The 16,470-nt window shown below is 61.6% G+C and overlaps 1 pseudogene; it reads right to left on the bottom strand.

The window, feature by feature from the left end:
* Nucleotides 1-624: 624 nt before the first annotated feature.
* LOC119092500 (uncharacterized) overlaps nucleotides 625-16,470 on the bottom strand; it is a 22,456-nt pseudogene continuing 6,610 nt past the window's right edge.

Below are 16,470 nucleotides of genomic sequence, written 5' to 3'. Positions count from 1 at the left end.
CAGTGGACGGGTCGTAGTGTCCATCGATGGGTTTGGTTTGCTGGTTTGAGGTTTGCTGTGCATGAGTACACGAGCTGTCAATGCATGTTTGTTGATCTGTTTTGTTGTTGAGACGCGCTATCTGTGTTTATTGATATTTGTTAAGATCTACGAACGGACCTAGGAAATCTACAATTTGCACCGTGTGTGCTTAATGTGGACATTTTGTCCATTGTTATTGACGACATTCTTAAGGCCGAGTCATATGATGTTGACTTTCATAGACATCTGTTTATGTGACCATCACGCCGTCCCCCCTCCCCCCGCCCTCTCAATTGATCTGTAGCGCTGCGTGCCCAGCGTGGTAAATATATCCGCAACGTTTCCATTTTTGTGACGATATCAGAGATCCAGATAGAGCAGTCTGTGATCTCCGTGGCTTATCTATGCTATTTTGATCAGCTTCTACGTATCGTCGTCATTGGATGATTCTGTGATCCCGAACCTCCGTTCAGCCAGCGAGTCCATGCATAGGCATCTCGTCCGCGCCTTCAAAAGGAGAAGATTGCTGCTTCAGACCTGCACTCATGCCGGGTTTACGTGATGACGAGGGGCCGCACGACAACCGCCACGCATTGGAAGAAATTCTGATGACAAGTATTTATTACATTCAAGTACAAGCTAGATATAAAAGATGATGCACCTTGAGAAAGGAAACGCTCCGCTGTTGCCTCTAATCAAGCTTACACGTACCGAACCGATTGAGAAAAGGAGCAGATGCTGTTGATCAAATAAATCATATGACGGCCTCTTTGGGATAAGCGATCTAGCTGATGTGTCGCCGGGCTTCCAGGTGAGACAAAGCGAAACGCAACAAGAACAACAGTCATATGGCACACGACATTTTGATGACAAAACCTAAGTTCACATTTGGCCAAGCCCGAGAGCGGCTGATAAACTATTGATCGTTCAAGCACGTATTCTCTGAGCAATCCGTCAGGAACATTGGTGGAGACAGCAGAAGATGGCAGAACACGCAACAGTACAACGAAACGTCCAACACTAACACAACGCCGACGATGGCTGCGCTCCGTCATTTGCGAGTGGCCACTTGAAACCTGACGATGTAGGCACTTGCTATGTGAACGGTACGGCAAATCTGGAAAGTACGCCGACGGAGCAGGGAGGCGGTGCCTCAGCGTGAACACACCACAGAAGAGAGAATCAGGATTTGCCGCTTGTAGGATAATACTAGCATCTACCGTCGCTCTGACTTATCCACATGGTTTACAATATGTCTGGCGGCAGGAAGGCTATTATCATCATTTAACATTCAAGATAGGACAATACAAGTACAACGTATCACAATGGCCCTCATACACATGGCCAGCAAAATATCTTCCATCACAAAATCATCCGTCAATTTCAATCTTCAATCAAGCCCGATCCTCAATCACAAAGTAAAGCTTCACGCGGCGACCGCCCAGCCGCTGGAGGCGCCACGACAACGTGTCCGCAACCACAGCTTCCGTAAGCTGTCCCACGATGGCAGCACTGCAGCGCGTCCACACTCACTCGCTCACGCACGCCTGTACACGCATTTACACAGGCTATTGGCGTCGTCGGCGACTCAGCCGGGCACCAGCCTCAGTAACAGGAGACCTATGCTGACGGCTAGCGCTGCGCATGAGTCCAAGCTCCCAGCCGCCGACTTAAGTCCTCCCTTTTTCGCCACACCGTCGTTCGGGTGTTTGTTTTTGTCGAACTCGTCTGCAACAGGAATCGGCGTGAGAGACGACACCGCATACCAATCCGAAGACGTGCCCGACCGCAATTCGCCAACGCTACCGCTCTTTTCTCCATCACATTGCTGTCCCGACGGCTAAACTGAACAGCGTCACTCCAAGCGAACACAAAACCCTTCTGCAAGTGGCTTACCTTGTCCCGGTCGTGACAGCACCGCGCCATCACGACCGAACTCATCACACGCGAGACACCCGTCTCCCCTGACGGCGGCGGTTTACCTGTCTTTTTAGTGGTGGCCTTGACGTTGATGGAAGGCACGTGCAGGCCGTACAGGTCGTGCGTGCCCTTGTACGAGTGGCGCGTGGTCGGGCGCGCCGTGCTGACCGCCGTCGTCCGCGCCGACAGCCAGTCGGGCGTCGCGGTCGACGCCGCCTCGTCGGCCGGCAGCGGCTGCTGCGGCCCCGGCCCGGGCAGAGCACCTGTCGAGGGCGCGGCAACACGTCAGCCACGGGGCCGACAAAGGTCTCCAGAGTGCCGGACACGCGTCGGCCGTCGGTGTGAGGCTCGGGTCATGTGGCACGTCCAACGCTTATGGGTGAGCAAAAAATTGTTGCAAATTTATGGGCATGCGTTTGCATCACATATGGGGTGATGGATGATAATTGTATATCAGTGTTATGATCCGCGGCTTCTTGCGACAGCTCAGTGAGCGCTCATGTTCGCGGCTCACCTGCTGCGTCCACCCGTGGAACGTCTCCGAATAATCCACGTTGACATCCATGCCATGCAAGCATTCCGAAGTGCAACAATCGGCCTTCACGACCTTGCCAAACCAGTCCGATCCGCAAGCGACGATAACCGATAGACGATATCTCATGCAGCGACTGTGACCACCACCGCGTGCACATTGCATCAGCTGCTCCGCCGGTAGATCTGCGGCGTCACCCCTCGGCTGAACAGGATGTCACTCCGGAACGTTCCCGAGCTGATGTGCCGTCGCAGCTGACTGGCCCGCACGTGTCGCCGGCATGCGAGCCGCGCCGCGCCGCGCCGCCAGATCCATGCCGCCCGCGCCGCGCCGCACCGCTAGATCCATGCCAGCCCGTGCCGCGCCGCGCCGCCAGATCCATGCCAGCCGCGCCGCGCCGCGCTGTTAGATCCATGCCAGCCCGTGCCGCGCCGCGCCGCCAGATCCATGCCGCCCGCGCCGCGCCGCGCCGCTAGATCCATGCCAGCCCGTGCCGCGCCGCGCCGCTAGATCCATGCCAGCCCGTGCCGCGCCGCGCCGCCAGATCCATGCCACCCGCGCCGCGCCGCGCTGTTAGATCCATGCCAGCTCGTGCGCGCCGCGCTGCCAGATTCACGCCAGCCGCGTCGCGCCGCGGTGTTAGATCCATGCCAGCTCGTGCGCGCCGCGCTGCCAGATTCACGCCAGCTCGTGCCGCCAGTATGGTCATGGGAGCCTTCGGCCGCGGACGGCCTGGCCGATAGCGAGCTACCAGAGGGCCGAGCGACCCGCCTGAGTCACCGCCTCGCCCATCACCCCCTCCGTGCCTCCCTCGCTCACCGGTGCCGTGGTCGACGATGTGGTTCTGCTCCGTCTCGTTGCAGCACACCTTGAAGACAACCTTCATGTTGTGCGTGGAGCAGCGACCGCCGATGCGACGCAGCATGTCGCCCCGGGCGGATGTCGCTGCAATAGACGGACGGGTCGTGAGGGCACGCTCCCAGAGATGTCACGCGGGGCACGTGACCCCACCTGGCCGGCTGCCTCCCTACCCTTGGGCAGATATGATGTCCAAGTTGTGTTGCATCACGATATAGGCGTGAGCGATACAATGGATGGGGTGACGGTGGTGCTTGGGATTATTCGTGACCAGTCGCCGGCGCACGTCGCTTTGAAACCGCACACGGGGCACCAGCAGCAGGTACTCTGAACGTATAAAGAGTGAAGTGCAGACAGTGAATTGACGCTTGCACCCGGAGCAGCTCTTCCGGAAGTCGACATCCAGGCTCACAAACATGCAGACAAACACAAACGAGACGCGTGAGGACGGAGCCGGGAAGGGCGGGCTGCTGTTGGCAATCGCGTCATCCTGGCAGTCGCTGCTGAATGCGCACACGGAGGCCGGGCGGGGGCGAGCGGGCAGGCCGCCGCCTCCACCGCTGAGTTAGGCCGCAGCAGGACCGCAAGGCAGAGAGAGGGGAGTCGGTACAGTTCGCCGCCGGGCTGGGCGGTAAGGGCCGCATCGTAGACGGGCTGGAGGGCAGCTAAACGCCCAGGCAAGCGGCGGCAAGGTGCAGGAGGCATGCAGCTGGAGGTGGAGTGCATAGCTGCAGGGTGGTGAATGGCGGTGCTTTACATGCACCAGCTGAGCGAAACGAGGCTACATTGCACGCCAGGCCACACGTAGTTACCGTTCTTTCCGATGAACCGCGCTTGAAAAGAGAGGAACATTTCGCTCAACCGCACGATCAGAACATGTACGAACATTAACATCGTATCACGCACTGCTACGGTTCAATCAGCTTGAATTACATGAGCACGTTCATTCACGATAACGAACATGACTCAACAAGCTCCCCTTCCCCCGCTTGCTACAAGTTACTACCTAACAGCAGACACTCAACGCTGTTGTCTGAGCAGAGACAGCGTCAGCGGATGGTGGGGCGCCCTTACAGATAAAGAAGTAGTCCTGCCCGGGCCTGAACTCCAGGCCGCCCGGCTGCGGTGTGAACGACCGGAACGTGATGGTGAAGAACATCAGCTTGTACGGCTTGTCGCAGACGGCGATGATGCGCGGGTTGGGGTTAGTGATACGGCACGTGTCGTACTCCTCCTTGGAGACCTGCGGTGAAAAAGGCGCGGTCAGCTCAGGCTGTGGCGCGGTCAGCTCAGGCTGCGGCACGGTCAGCTCAGGCTGCGGCACGGTCAGCACAGGCCGCGGCGCGGTCAGCTCAGGCCGCGGCGCGGTCAGCTCAGACAGCGGCGCGGTCAGCTCAGGCTGCGGCGCGGTCAGCACAGGCCGCGCGGACCATCAGTGACGTGGCGCTCTTATGTCGACATAAACCCGGCCGCCTCAAGCTTCCCGTGACTGGGGCCCGGCTCAGCACAGCGTGGCTGCATCATGGGAGGCGAGGAGGTTCAGCTGGGCTGCTCAGGCGCCATTCACTCGGTTTATAATCGCCCGATAAAGCTCGCGAGATGATAGGCGCCGTCGCCAGAGGGCTGAGACCCCCGCCCTGCACCGCCGGCCTCGACACCCACGGCTGAGACGAAATACCACCTACACCTTCTTGACAGAGTGTTCAGCGACGACCTTCGCCCTGACACCACTGTCAGACCGCCACTGCGGAGCGAGTTCGCCTTCGCCGCCGCCCTGACGCACGGCCAGCCTGCTCTGGTCTATGTACGCGACGGACCGCCAGGCCCCGAGGGGCGCGGACGCACGCCGCGCGGTCCACGCCAGCCTGTGGCGCGCGCCGCCGCCGCCGCCGCCGCCGCCGCCCCGCGCCGCGCGCCGATCCGCTTAACTGGAGTGCGCCGCGCCAAGTGGCCGGCTTTGAGCGCGCCGGCGGGCAGCGATTTCGTTATGAACTGACGTGAAGAGGATTCAATGAGCCGGGCCGGACCGGCCGGGAGAGACACCGACGCGGTGGGGGACGACCGGACAAAGCGGTCCCGAGGGCGCCTGAATGGCGGCGCCGGCGCGGCCCGGCTCGCCAGGCTCAGGTGGAGGATTATCGGCTGGTCTGTCTCCAGCTGTCGCGCGCGCCGGAGGACGGGGAGGCGCGGCGCCGGCAGGACGACGGAGGAGCGGGACTGGTGCTGCGGGGAGCGCGAACGGGAGAACAAGCAGAGGCAGAGGGAGGGACAGAGAGAGAGAGAGAGAGAGAGAGAGAGAGAGAGAGAGAGAGGGAGAGAGAGAGAGAGAGAGAGAGAGAGAGAGAGAGAGAGAAGAGAGGAGAGAGAAGAGAGAGAGAGAGAGAGAGAGAGAGAGAGAGAGAGAGAGAGAGAGAGAGAGAGAGAGAGAGAGAGGAAGGAGGGAGATTGTCATGAAAGAGGAGGCGAGTAAAAGCGAGGAAATTACACTAACTGACGTTCAGGAGCTGCTGCGGTTTGCGCCCTTCAGCCTTCAGACTGGACGTCTGATCAAGCTGCGAACGGCCGGCAGCCTCCGTGCCGCTGACGCGCGGCTCGGCGGCGCGGCGTCGGAGCCGGGCGGTCAGGCGGCCGGCGCACAGGGTCTGTTTTCGGCCGGCCAGTCACGACCGATTCATGTCGCTTCGACATGCAACGCGCCCGGCGGTGACGCGGACCGCAACCCCGTCTGCAGCAAGGGGGCGCTCCTGAACCCCGCGGCGCCACCCGGAGCGCGCACCGCCGTATACGGGACGGACGCGGCGCGGGGTGGGGACGCGCCGCATTCAGATGCGCCCCTGACGACCCGGTGATGATTGGCTCCTGAGGTGTGCGGCGGGGGGGGGGGGACTCTGCAGCGTCCGCAAAGGCGGGAGCTCCGGCTGCGCCACTGCCGCGGGCGCGTCTGTAACGTGCGTCATGGCTGGCGGTGGACGCACCGTCAGCTGGCCGACGCCATTTTCCCGTTCAAGATCAATTATAGTCGGCGGCCTTGGCGCTAAACGCGCGAACGGACGCGGTGTTAACACGGCCGGACGGGCACGGCGGTAAAGGCCCACCCGGCGCGGGGACAGGCAGAGGCGACCGGACTGGGCCAAGGCCGATTCGACGGTCAAATGGTGGGAGAAGATAAGCTATCTGATGCTTGGTAAGGGAGGCGCAGCATCACAGTGTCAGACGCGAACCAGGGCGCAGCATCGTAATGTCATACGGGGACCAAGGCGCAGTATAACATTGTCAAACGAGGCCAGGCGCAGTACCACAGTGTCATGGAAGCAACCAGGTAGGCAGTATCATAATGTCAAGACGGGGACCAGGAGCGGTACCACAGTGTCAGACGCGTACCACACGCAATATCACAGTAATCCGTGAAAACACACAAGGTGAGCGCCGCACAGTAACCATGTGAATCACAGTAGACTGGTCATTGCTCAATTTACTTCGTATGATATGGCCAGAGACACGTCACTGGAAACACGTGTCAAACAGATGCAAGCAGGACACAGCACAATGTTCTAAAGGTCATCAGCAGGTTAAACGGCCATGCGGAGAAAACATATATAAAAGCAGCAGTTGCTTACGTTATAGATGATGTATTTCTCGGTGTCCTCCTCCCTAGTCCCACTCGTTGTAGCTGGGGCAAATGATGGTCACTTGATCGTACTCGAACAAGTTGTTCCCTTTATTCACGTCACGATGATGTGATCTGTATTGCTGATCTGGAATCTGCAAAAAGAGAAACCGCCGGTCATCAACGTGACCGCGCGAGTCGCGACCCGGGTCCCGTCAATTACCCCACTCCCGCCTTCAACCGGACGCATTCCACCGCTTCCCACGACTGCGGAGCCGCCGCAAAAACGGGCTCGTGTTGCAGCTGAGCTGCCATCGATCAGCGCACGTGTCAGGCCGCCGGCGGCCGAGCCCGGCGCTTGAGAGTCGGCCGCGTCCACGCCCGTCTGATGAGGGGTGGAGCGCCGTGCACGGCTCGTCACTTTCACCGGTCTCTTGCGGCGTCGAGGCTCGGAGGCGGCCCAGCGCGGGTGGGAGGACCACCGCGGTGGCTGGCGGTGGGTGAGCGGGCGGCAGGCAGCGCGCGAGCACCTCGCTCATCGCTCCCGCTCGGACGACGGCGTCGGCGCCGTGATAGACGCTTCGAGTTGATGCTGGCGGGAAGGATCAGGTGCCGCAGCCAAGCCGACCAGCCGCAGGACCGCAGGCTCTGTTTAGAGCCGGTCGCAAGCAATCGCGGACTTAGAGTAAGGACTGCTGTCGGCCTTCGGCGTGATGGCAACACTCACTGCTCTGCAGCTCGATTCTGAGGATGCACGCACGCCAGACACTGGCATTCTCTGACCGGTCTGAGTGGCGCCGTATCGAGCCCCGTCCTGGTCATTGGGCCAAATTGGGCCGCTATCGGGCCGACCACGCCGGTCAGTTTGTTCAGCTCATATTGACTGTGCGCCGGGGATAGGATTTCCTGCGGCCAGGGCGTTTGCTCTGGCCACCGCGGTGTCGGATGTCGCCTTTGGTAGCTGCGGCCTGTTTGGCAAATCGGAACTGGATGGCCGAGGGCACACATGGCTGGTATGCCGGTCAATAATGTCGGGGGTTCCAAGTCAAACAGGCGGCCGGGGCCCCTCCAGCAGGGCAGGATATCCAGCCTGCGCCCCGGAAATGGCAGGATATCCAGCCCGCGCCCAGCACAGTAGTATCTAGCACAGTTATAGGTTTGAAAATAGTCAATGTTCAGCGTTGGCCTCTGAAATAGAAGACCATCGCCGGAAGCTGATGAATAGCAGGCCTGACCCTTCCGGAAATGACAGAACGTGTTAGTTATGCCGACGTCAGTGGTCATGTGACAATGTGGCAAGATTGCAAACGTGTAACTGGCCGGATATCTGGCAACCGACCGGATATTGCACAAAGTTTTTGCTGCTGCCGCTAGGACATCCCCCGCCGACCAGCTGGCGCCGCAGGAGACACGTGAAAGCCGTGTCGGCGTGGGACGCTTAGCATGCACAGTTATCAGCCTCTAAATCACCGCGACAATGTTTATCCAGTGTTCAGCAGCGCGAATAAGCCTGATCTGTGGCGCTGCCAGAAAGAGCGGCCCGACTTTTACGAGCCAACAGACGATGTGCGCTCACCGAAAACCCGCCGAATAAGAGCCGACGGCGGGACGGGCGAACAACAGCCGGCTCGGTGGACAGGAGCAGCGCCTACAGGGTGAGCCGTGCCAATGCACAACAATCCCGGGGATGAACAGCGCCCGCAGCCGCGCCTGCCGCCAGCTCCGCGTCCAACGGGGCATTTGCCGCCGCCAGCTCCGCGTCCAACGGGGCATTTGCTGCCGACACGCGGGGCGGCTCGCACGCACCTTGTTCACGCCGACCGCGCCGGGCACGGGGGCGCCGAGCGGACGGTGGGCCAGGTAGAGGCCAATCTCGGCCGGCCGGCCCGGCGGGCTCACACCTGCCGCGCGGGACTCGGCGCCCGGCCGCAAACAAGCCGCGAGGCGGCAAGCGCGGCGCAGAACCCGACACTGCCGCTCGCCCCGCTCGTGACGCCGCGGCGCGGTGCGGCCGGGGTGAGCGTGGGGTCTCGCTCGTCCCTACAACACAGGGCCCGACCCTGCCGCCCCCGCCGCCCAGCCTCTGCCCGGGCCGCTCCTCCCCAGCTCCTCTCGCATCTCCTCCCTCGCGCCCGGCCGCCGCTCTCTCCAGATCGGTATCGCGCCGCCGCCGGCGGCCGCCGCGCGGCGACGCGCGCCACTTCAGCCCCCGACCCAGATCGGGCGCCGCGCCACGTCAGCCCGGCGGCGCTACTCGCCGCGGCGCCGCTACAAGCCGCGAACACGGCTGCCGACGCATCCCGACCGGCTGCGGTGCAGTCGACCGAGCGGAGGGCGGCGATCGCTGCGCTGCCCGCATCCTCGCCTGCAGGGCTCCGCCCAGCGCGGCATTGTGCAATTACGGCGCCGCCGCGCCGGCTGACAGCGCGTGCAGCGCGGACGTCGCGTCTGGTTAGCCGGCACGCCACGCCGCGCGCAGGGGAGCGGTGCGCTGCGCGGCCACCGCTGCCCAGAAGCCGCCGCCGGCTCGCGACAGTTGAGCCGCCGGTTTTTGCCGCCCGGTCTCGAGCGTAATAAGCTCGCGATATTGAGCGGCGCGGCGGGCCGAGAGGAGGCGCGACGATCAGTCTGGTGCGCAGCCGGGCGGACGGCGCCGGGCGAGCCGCAGGTGGCGACACCTGTCCGTCGTGGGACGAAGCTCGCCCGGCAGCGGCTGAGCGGCCGACAGGACGGTACACGACAGCGGCTGTCGTCACATGCCGGCTTGTCCACCGTGTCGGCGACCTGCCGACGTCCGCGGAGAAAAGGCGCGCATAAATGGGTGCTGGTGCACGCCCGTTCTCCACCAGACGTCTCAGCAATGCTTTTCGTCAGCACCTAGCCGACGTAGTCTGGCGCTGGCTGAGGGACCTCAGTGAGCCAGCAGAGTCGCAACCGCGACGCGACGCCCACGACAGCGAGATGGCGCCTCGCGCCGAAGGCCGGACCGGACGGGAAGAGAGTGAGCGGGCGGGGCAGCACTCCAGACGTGGCTGATGTGGCGCAGAGACCATTGTGGCGCGGCGGCCGATGTGGCGCGACGGCCAATGCGGTGCAGCAGCCATTAGCGGTGAATAGGCGGCGGTGGTGGGGGGAGGGCTCCTGCCAATCGCGCGGCTGGTGCAGCGGCGCCGCTCGTTGGCCAGCCGCCGGCGCCGAGGACTCCTCTCGGCGGTCTGCGCCGCCGTCTGACCGAGCCGCCGGTCGGCCAATCTCCCGCGCGCAGGACCACCCGGGTCCGGCCCCGCGTCATCAGAAGAGAACGGAGCTGCTCTGCGACACACCCACGTGGGAGCGCTCGAGCGTGAGAACACTCGAGCTCTCGTACGTTGAGCTCTCTCACTTACGAACCCGCGCATGCGTACCCCGCGCGCGACCGGGCACCCGCGGACGCGTGCATGGCCGCTCGCGTGTTTGCGTGCCGCGCCGGGTTTGTCACCATCCCGGGGCGGCGCCGCGGGCGCTTGGTCATGGCGCGTAAGTGGCGGCCAGCCGCAGACGCCGCCGCGGTCGCGGCTACGACCGCCGCTCGACGACGGCCGCTTCCGCCGGCGCGTCGACCACCCATTAACCGCGCACTGGCGCGCAACGGGCTTCTGCCGACTTGTTACGGCTTCTAAGTAATGGAAAATAAAAATGCGACAGGTCGGCAGCGGCTGCCGGGATTAGCAATCACGCAGGAGGGCGGCCGCCGGCCGGGCAGACCGTGAGAAGCCCCGGGCGCGGCCTGGCCGTAGGTGCTGATTGGAAGAGCATCAGCCAACCCGGACAAGATTTCACCGGGTGGAGGGAGGGAGAGAAGAGGGGAGGCGATGGAGAGAGGGAGGAAGACAGAAAGGGGAGAAACAGAGAGGGGGAAAGGGGAGCAGAGGGTGTAAGATGGAGATCGAGAGAAAGAGGAAGGAAAAATAGAAAAACAGAAAAAGAGCAAGAGACAGGCATTGATAAAGAATAGACGAAGCAAGGATAAAGGGCAAGGGGAATGATATCAAATAAAGATTGCACACTCGCTCAGTGTTGCGGAACGTCATTGTTAACGAAACGTACCATTTTAGTCGAATCGGTTCCTTTGTTCCGAGGATCCGCTCTGTTTGAGGCGCCCATTCAAGTGATAGGTTGTCAATAGCGGAAGATCCCGACGCCGCCGCCGTCCGGGGCGCGCCGGCATGGCCTACACCCCTGACCGCCGCCGCGGTCGGGTAAGCAGAACCGCCCGAAGTATGCAGATCGCGACGGGTGTGGGAACGGCGATGGACCTATAATTTTGGTGAACAGTCGACCGCACCGGATCGTTTAGCTAATAACACCGGCTGCAGGAGTTTACGAGGGTTACGGAGTGGCGCCGGCGGCGCGGCGCAGAATGCGACCCGCTCCGCGCGGCGCGCAGGCAGCGCAGACAGCCGGCTTGCGCTGCTGCCGGACTGGGAGCGGCGACCGGATATCGATTTTGTGAGCCTCGGACCGCGGCCGAGCAGCGCGGAGAGTCGCGGCTGGCACGAGTCGGCGGCCGCTAGAGCGGAGGGGTACCGGAGCAGCGGACGCTGGGCCGCCCCTGGCGAATGCAATCCAGCAGGTTATCGCTGATTCTCACGCCTTTGGAGGCGCTGGGTGGTGAGTACTCGGCCGTGAGAAGCGAGCCCGGAACGACTGGATCCAAAGGGCCGCACATGATCCGCATAAATGTCGGCAGGACAAAGCATAGCTGCCGCTTTGGCCAGGCGCCAATTAAAACGGACTGGACACAGCACAAACAAACAGACTAACTGACTGGCACAGCTGTTTTGGCCGTTCGTCATTTATTACAGATCAAACACACCGTCGCTCTTCGAACCACAGGTTTCATGTCCGGGGTGCGCGGGGTGGTAGCCAACGATCACATATCTAAAGATGTGTCTGCGGCTCGGGGTCACCTGTGCCGACACCAGTTGGGTATGCCGAATTCCTATGTTGATGTCTGACCGCAGCATCGTAAACTAATTACATATTTGCAATGCACGGTTGATTATCTGCATGCTGCAGCGCTGATACGCTGTTATAAGTGTACGAAGCATACCACTGCATTGCAAAATATTCCATAAACACTTGGGCCAAGGCCGAAGAAGGCAAGTCCAGACGAAAGTGAACTAACTAAACAATCGCCTAGCGTGCAACGTTCTCTGGCATTTTTGGGCGCCAACCGAGTCGGTCCACCCTCACAGACAGGAATGTGTGTGACCCCGCTCGATCACCATTCATCAAGGACCATTTTCTCGCCGAACGAGCCATGGACACTGGCTGTAGTGGCGGGGCGGACGCCAGGCGGGGAGGAGCGCGAGAGATAAAGCTGGCACCTGACCTCGACCTCGACCTGGGCCGGTGAGCGGCGCGGTGAGCGAGGGGGCGGGGGAGCGGCGATCCACGCGTGGGTGGATGGTGACCGACGGGCGCGTCCGAGCACGGCTGCACGGTGGGGAGACCGTTCCGCGCTCGGCCGGCGGCGGCCGAGTGACGGCGAAGGTGTGGCAAGCGCGAGGAGGCGGGCGATGGATGGTGGCCAGGAGAAGGGCGAGGAGGATCGTGGAGACGAGCCGGTTGAGGGCAAAAAGTCGAGGCAGGAAGCATAGCCACCATCATCCCCGGTAGGTGGCGACCCGACGTCCGCCCGTTGAGTTATCGGACGGTTTTACCCTCAGCCGGCTAACTCTCAAACCCGGCCATGGCCAGGAAGTGCCCGGGGCGGCGGGGCGCCGACCGGCGCCCCGGCCACCGCTGTAGCGCCACCTCGCGGCGGATCAGCGGCGCCCGATCGGCGGCTCGGCGCGTGACCGGGGCATTTGGTGACTCAGCAGGTCGGCGCAGGGTTGTCGAACGCGGCGCGCCGGCCGGCAGCGCACGCCTCCCAGCGCGGCGGCGCCAGTACAGTCATCCGGCCGCTATATCATGTCAGAGTAATTACCCGAGATTAACCGCACCACCATTAGTATGGAGATCACAGCCGGCGAAACTGGGGGAGCGCATTTTTGGCGTTTACTAAGACTGGCCTATTTTTGCAGGAGTGATTCACCGTTAGAATATTCAGAGTGAGGTGTAAAAACGGTCTTACGTGCTGTTTGCATTCAAATGAACTTGGAAACGTTCTGTCGGCCTGTTAATTTACTAGCCGCTGCCTCGGGTGGCATACCTGGGCATGCGGTGTGATAGCTTTATCGCACACGAAATCCAAACACGGCGCGTCATTCTGTCCACGAAAGCAGATCTTGGAAACTTCTCCATCGGCAACTCGTCACTGGCAGCGAGATGGTTATGGGCTGTGACGAGAGCGGGGCAGAGCGTGCCGAGCGGGTCTTCACCCTCGTGGCACGCAACGCGCCACCAGCTGTATAATACTCAGCCGCGGGGAGCGGTCGCACCGGCGCTCACAGCGGGCCGATCCTACGGGTCATAAACAGCCGACAAGGGCCACCGACCCGCGGCCGACCGCGCTATTCTCGGCTCTACGGCCGACGTGTCCATAGATAAATCGGTCTGTACAATCAGACAACACTCCGATGGTGTGATGAGAAGATAGCGCCGGCTCGCTCTCTCAGTGAAATACCTTTAAAACGTGACTCGTGCGGTGAGGAGGCCGTCACAGGCGCGATCAAACGGCACCACCATTAGATACTTCATTAGTTCCGAGAGATAGCGAGAAGAGTAACAGAGAGATGACAGCAGAAAGAAGAGACGCGCGGACAGAAGCGGTGAACACTGACCGGTGCGGCGGCCGTGGCTTTGGACTGACATTTCTAGCGGCAGCGTCTGTTACTGCGCTTTCAGAGCACGTTGAAATGTCTGTTGAAGTCTGCAGACATGAACGTTAGCGAAGCCCAAGCCTTGGGGTTTGTTTGTGTGTTGAAGCCGGCTCGCCGCGGGAAAACAGGCATTCACAGTTGACATTTATCTAGCGATACAAAAGATGAAAGTAATCCCTCCCATAATAATTGAATACGCACACAAAAGCGCTTGCAGGCAAAAGCAAACAGTGAATGTTCCTCCAGTAAAAAGCGTCCGTAAACAAGCTGGGCAACATTCCTAGACGCCCATCACTAACTTTGTAAATGGTGTCTCGGCCTTGGTGTAACATACCACGTTACGAAACAACAAGGAAAAGTTTGCACGAACGCGACGATCCCTTCCGTGCATCTCACGTTAGCCAGACATGACACGGGATGGGGTGGGACGTCCTCGCCGTGCTCCCCCTCTCCCTCCGTCCGCGGCTCTCTCTCTCTCTCTCATCCCACCTCCGTCCGCTCCACCCCGCACTACATGACGGGGACTTGCAGCCGTTGCTAGTCACGGCGCAGGGCGCGCCGACCGGCGGCCAACCCCGCTGGGCGGGCAGCCGTAACACTTTCGATCCTCTCTACACTGCAACTAATAGACCCAATTTACATATGAATAACACTACCGAACCTGCACGGATTTATGAATATAAAAAGCAGACATCTTGATTAGGATCTGGGGAAGTCGTGAACGAGCGTGGGTTCCAGCGATAAATTTGACATCGGCGGCGGCCGCCGGCCCCATGGTCGACACGCCGCGGGACCCTCGCCATCCATCAGACCGCTGCGGGCGAAAGACGCCGCGCCAGTGCGTCGGCATCCCGGGAGGCGTCCTTGTGGCCGGATCGGACCGCGCGCGCCCGCCGCCCGCCACAAACGAACTCTGGTCCAGACAGTGATACCGGCTTAAACGTCGCCACTCCGATAAGGGCTATCAGATGAGAATAGCGCCGTCAGTCCAAGGTCGCTGGTTATCACCGACGGGGAAGGCGCGCGGCGGCTACTGGTGTTACCGCGCCGCCGGCAAGCCGTTTGGACGCGTCGCAGTCTCTGGTGCTGGCGCGTGACGCCGCCCGGTGCGTTGCAGTCGCTGCGGGCAGGGCGGCGGCCTCGCTCTTTAACCACGCGCCGCGCCGACCACTGGGAAAGTATGCCGTCTGCGGCGTGCCATGGCGCCGGCCGCACGGCGCCGCCGCACACCGCGCGCCGACAGGTCTGGCCGCAGCTCAGGAACGGCCCAACGACAAGCTGAGCTGGAACTTATCAGCCCTGAACAGAGCTGCGCCGCAGAAAGCCACGACGGACCTCCGTCCAACAGCATGGCGAAGTCCATATCGCCGGCGACTGGTGAGGTCAAGGTCCATATCCAACAACATAACGTGGCGAAGCCCCTTTTTTCAACCGACGTCGGAGCGCTGTGCTGCTGATGACCATCACGCTACGCTATCCGCTGAACCTTGCCCCAGAGCTTAATCTGTCTCGGCTTCCGTGGTCACCGCAGCCGTCTGCCGCCGCCTCCCGCAGAGGCCGGTGCGACCCGGCCGTCTGGAGGCGGCCGCGGTCGCTGCAGGCGGCGCGCGCGCGGCGACCGGTGATCGGGTTCCCAGGGTGGCGCCGGCGGCACCGGACCAGCTGTACGTGCTGACCTCTGGCGGCCGTGCGGACCCGGTGAGAACCTGAGACGCGTCGATGACCGACCTCGCTCCGCTCAGCTGGGCGACGGGCGCTGGCGGCCGCCGGCCAACAGGGATGGCCAGGGCTGCAGCCGACGCCGTGGCCGGTCGGACGCGGCACTGGCGACGGCCACAGGGATGGAGACGAGAACGGGGACCGAGTCCGAGCTGGGGACGGGAGAAGGGCTGGGAACTGTGGACAGGACTGGAGCACCACATACCGGACTGGGGATAGTGCTGAAGGGATTAGGGACACGAGTGACTAAGCCTCGAACAACTTGGACCTAACCAAACATACCAAGCAGCTGCGGACATCTTGGACCTAACCAAACACACCAAGCAGCTGCGGAATCTTGGACCTAACCAAATACACCAAGCAGCTGCGGATACCATCGAACACATCCAACTGGACAACAGTCTTGGTGCTTGAAAAAATTTATGAGATCAATGATCCTACGGACGCAGATCACCATTCAAAAAGCCGGTAAACCCGACCTGAGCGCGCCGGCGAGATGTGACGGGGACATGCACCGGCCCGACCCCTCCCCTGGTCGCTCCGGGGAGTCGGTAATTCTCACGCTGCCCCGGAGACCAACGCGTGGGTGCTCTCGTTACAAAACATATTGGCGTCTGTGCTCTCCATGGCTACGGGCGCATCCCATTACACACCTGGTTATTAGCTCCGCGGCGCTTTGTCTGCGACCTGTTGCCATGGCGACGGGAATCAATACGGCTGCGTATGATGAGATTGCGTCGCCACGCGTCCGACACCGGCCCATGTCGGCTCGCCCGTGCGGTCGTCACGACTATTACGGTTCGGCGGGACACCCAGCGCGCCGCGTCCTGTTCCCGTTCTGATGGTCGCGCGCGCCTTTCGGCCCTAAATCCGTGTCGGGTATTTTCACCTGGGCGGCATTCAGAGGTGAGCGATTTTCGGAGGGTAACCCGATATTTGTCGCGATGGGAGCAGCGGTCGGGAGGGACCGGGCGACGGTGCATTCTTCACAGGCCTTTTGTGCT

This window comes from Pollicipes pollicipes, unplaced genomic scaffold (assembly GCF_011947565.3).
Source record: "Pollicipes pollicipes isolate AB1234 unplaced genomic scaffold, Ppol_2.1 Scaffold_3447;HRSCAF=4054_pilon_pilon_pilon, whole genome shotgun sequence".
Classification (NCBI taxonomy): Eukaryota; Metazoa; Arthropoda; class Thecostraca; order Pollicipedomorpha; family Pollicipedidae; genus Pollicipes; species Pollicipes pollicipes.
The sequence above is the reverse complement of the archived record's forward strand: the minus strand, read 5'-3'. Positions and strand labels throughout refer to the sequence as shown.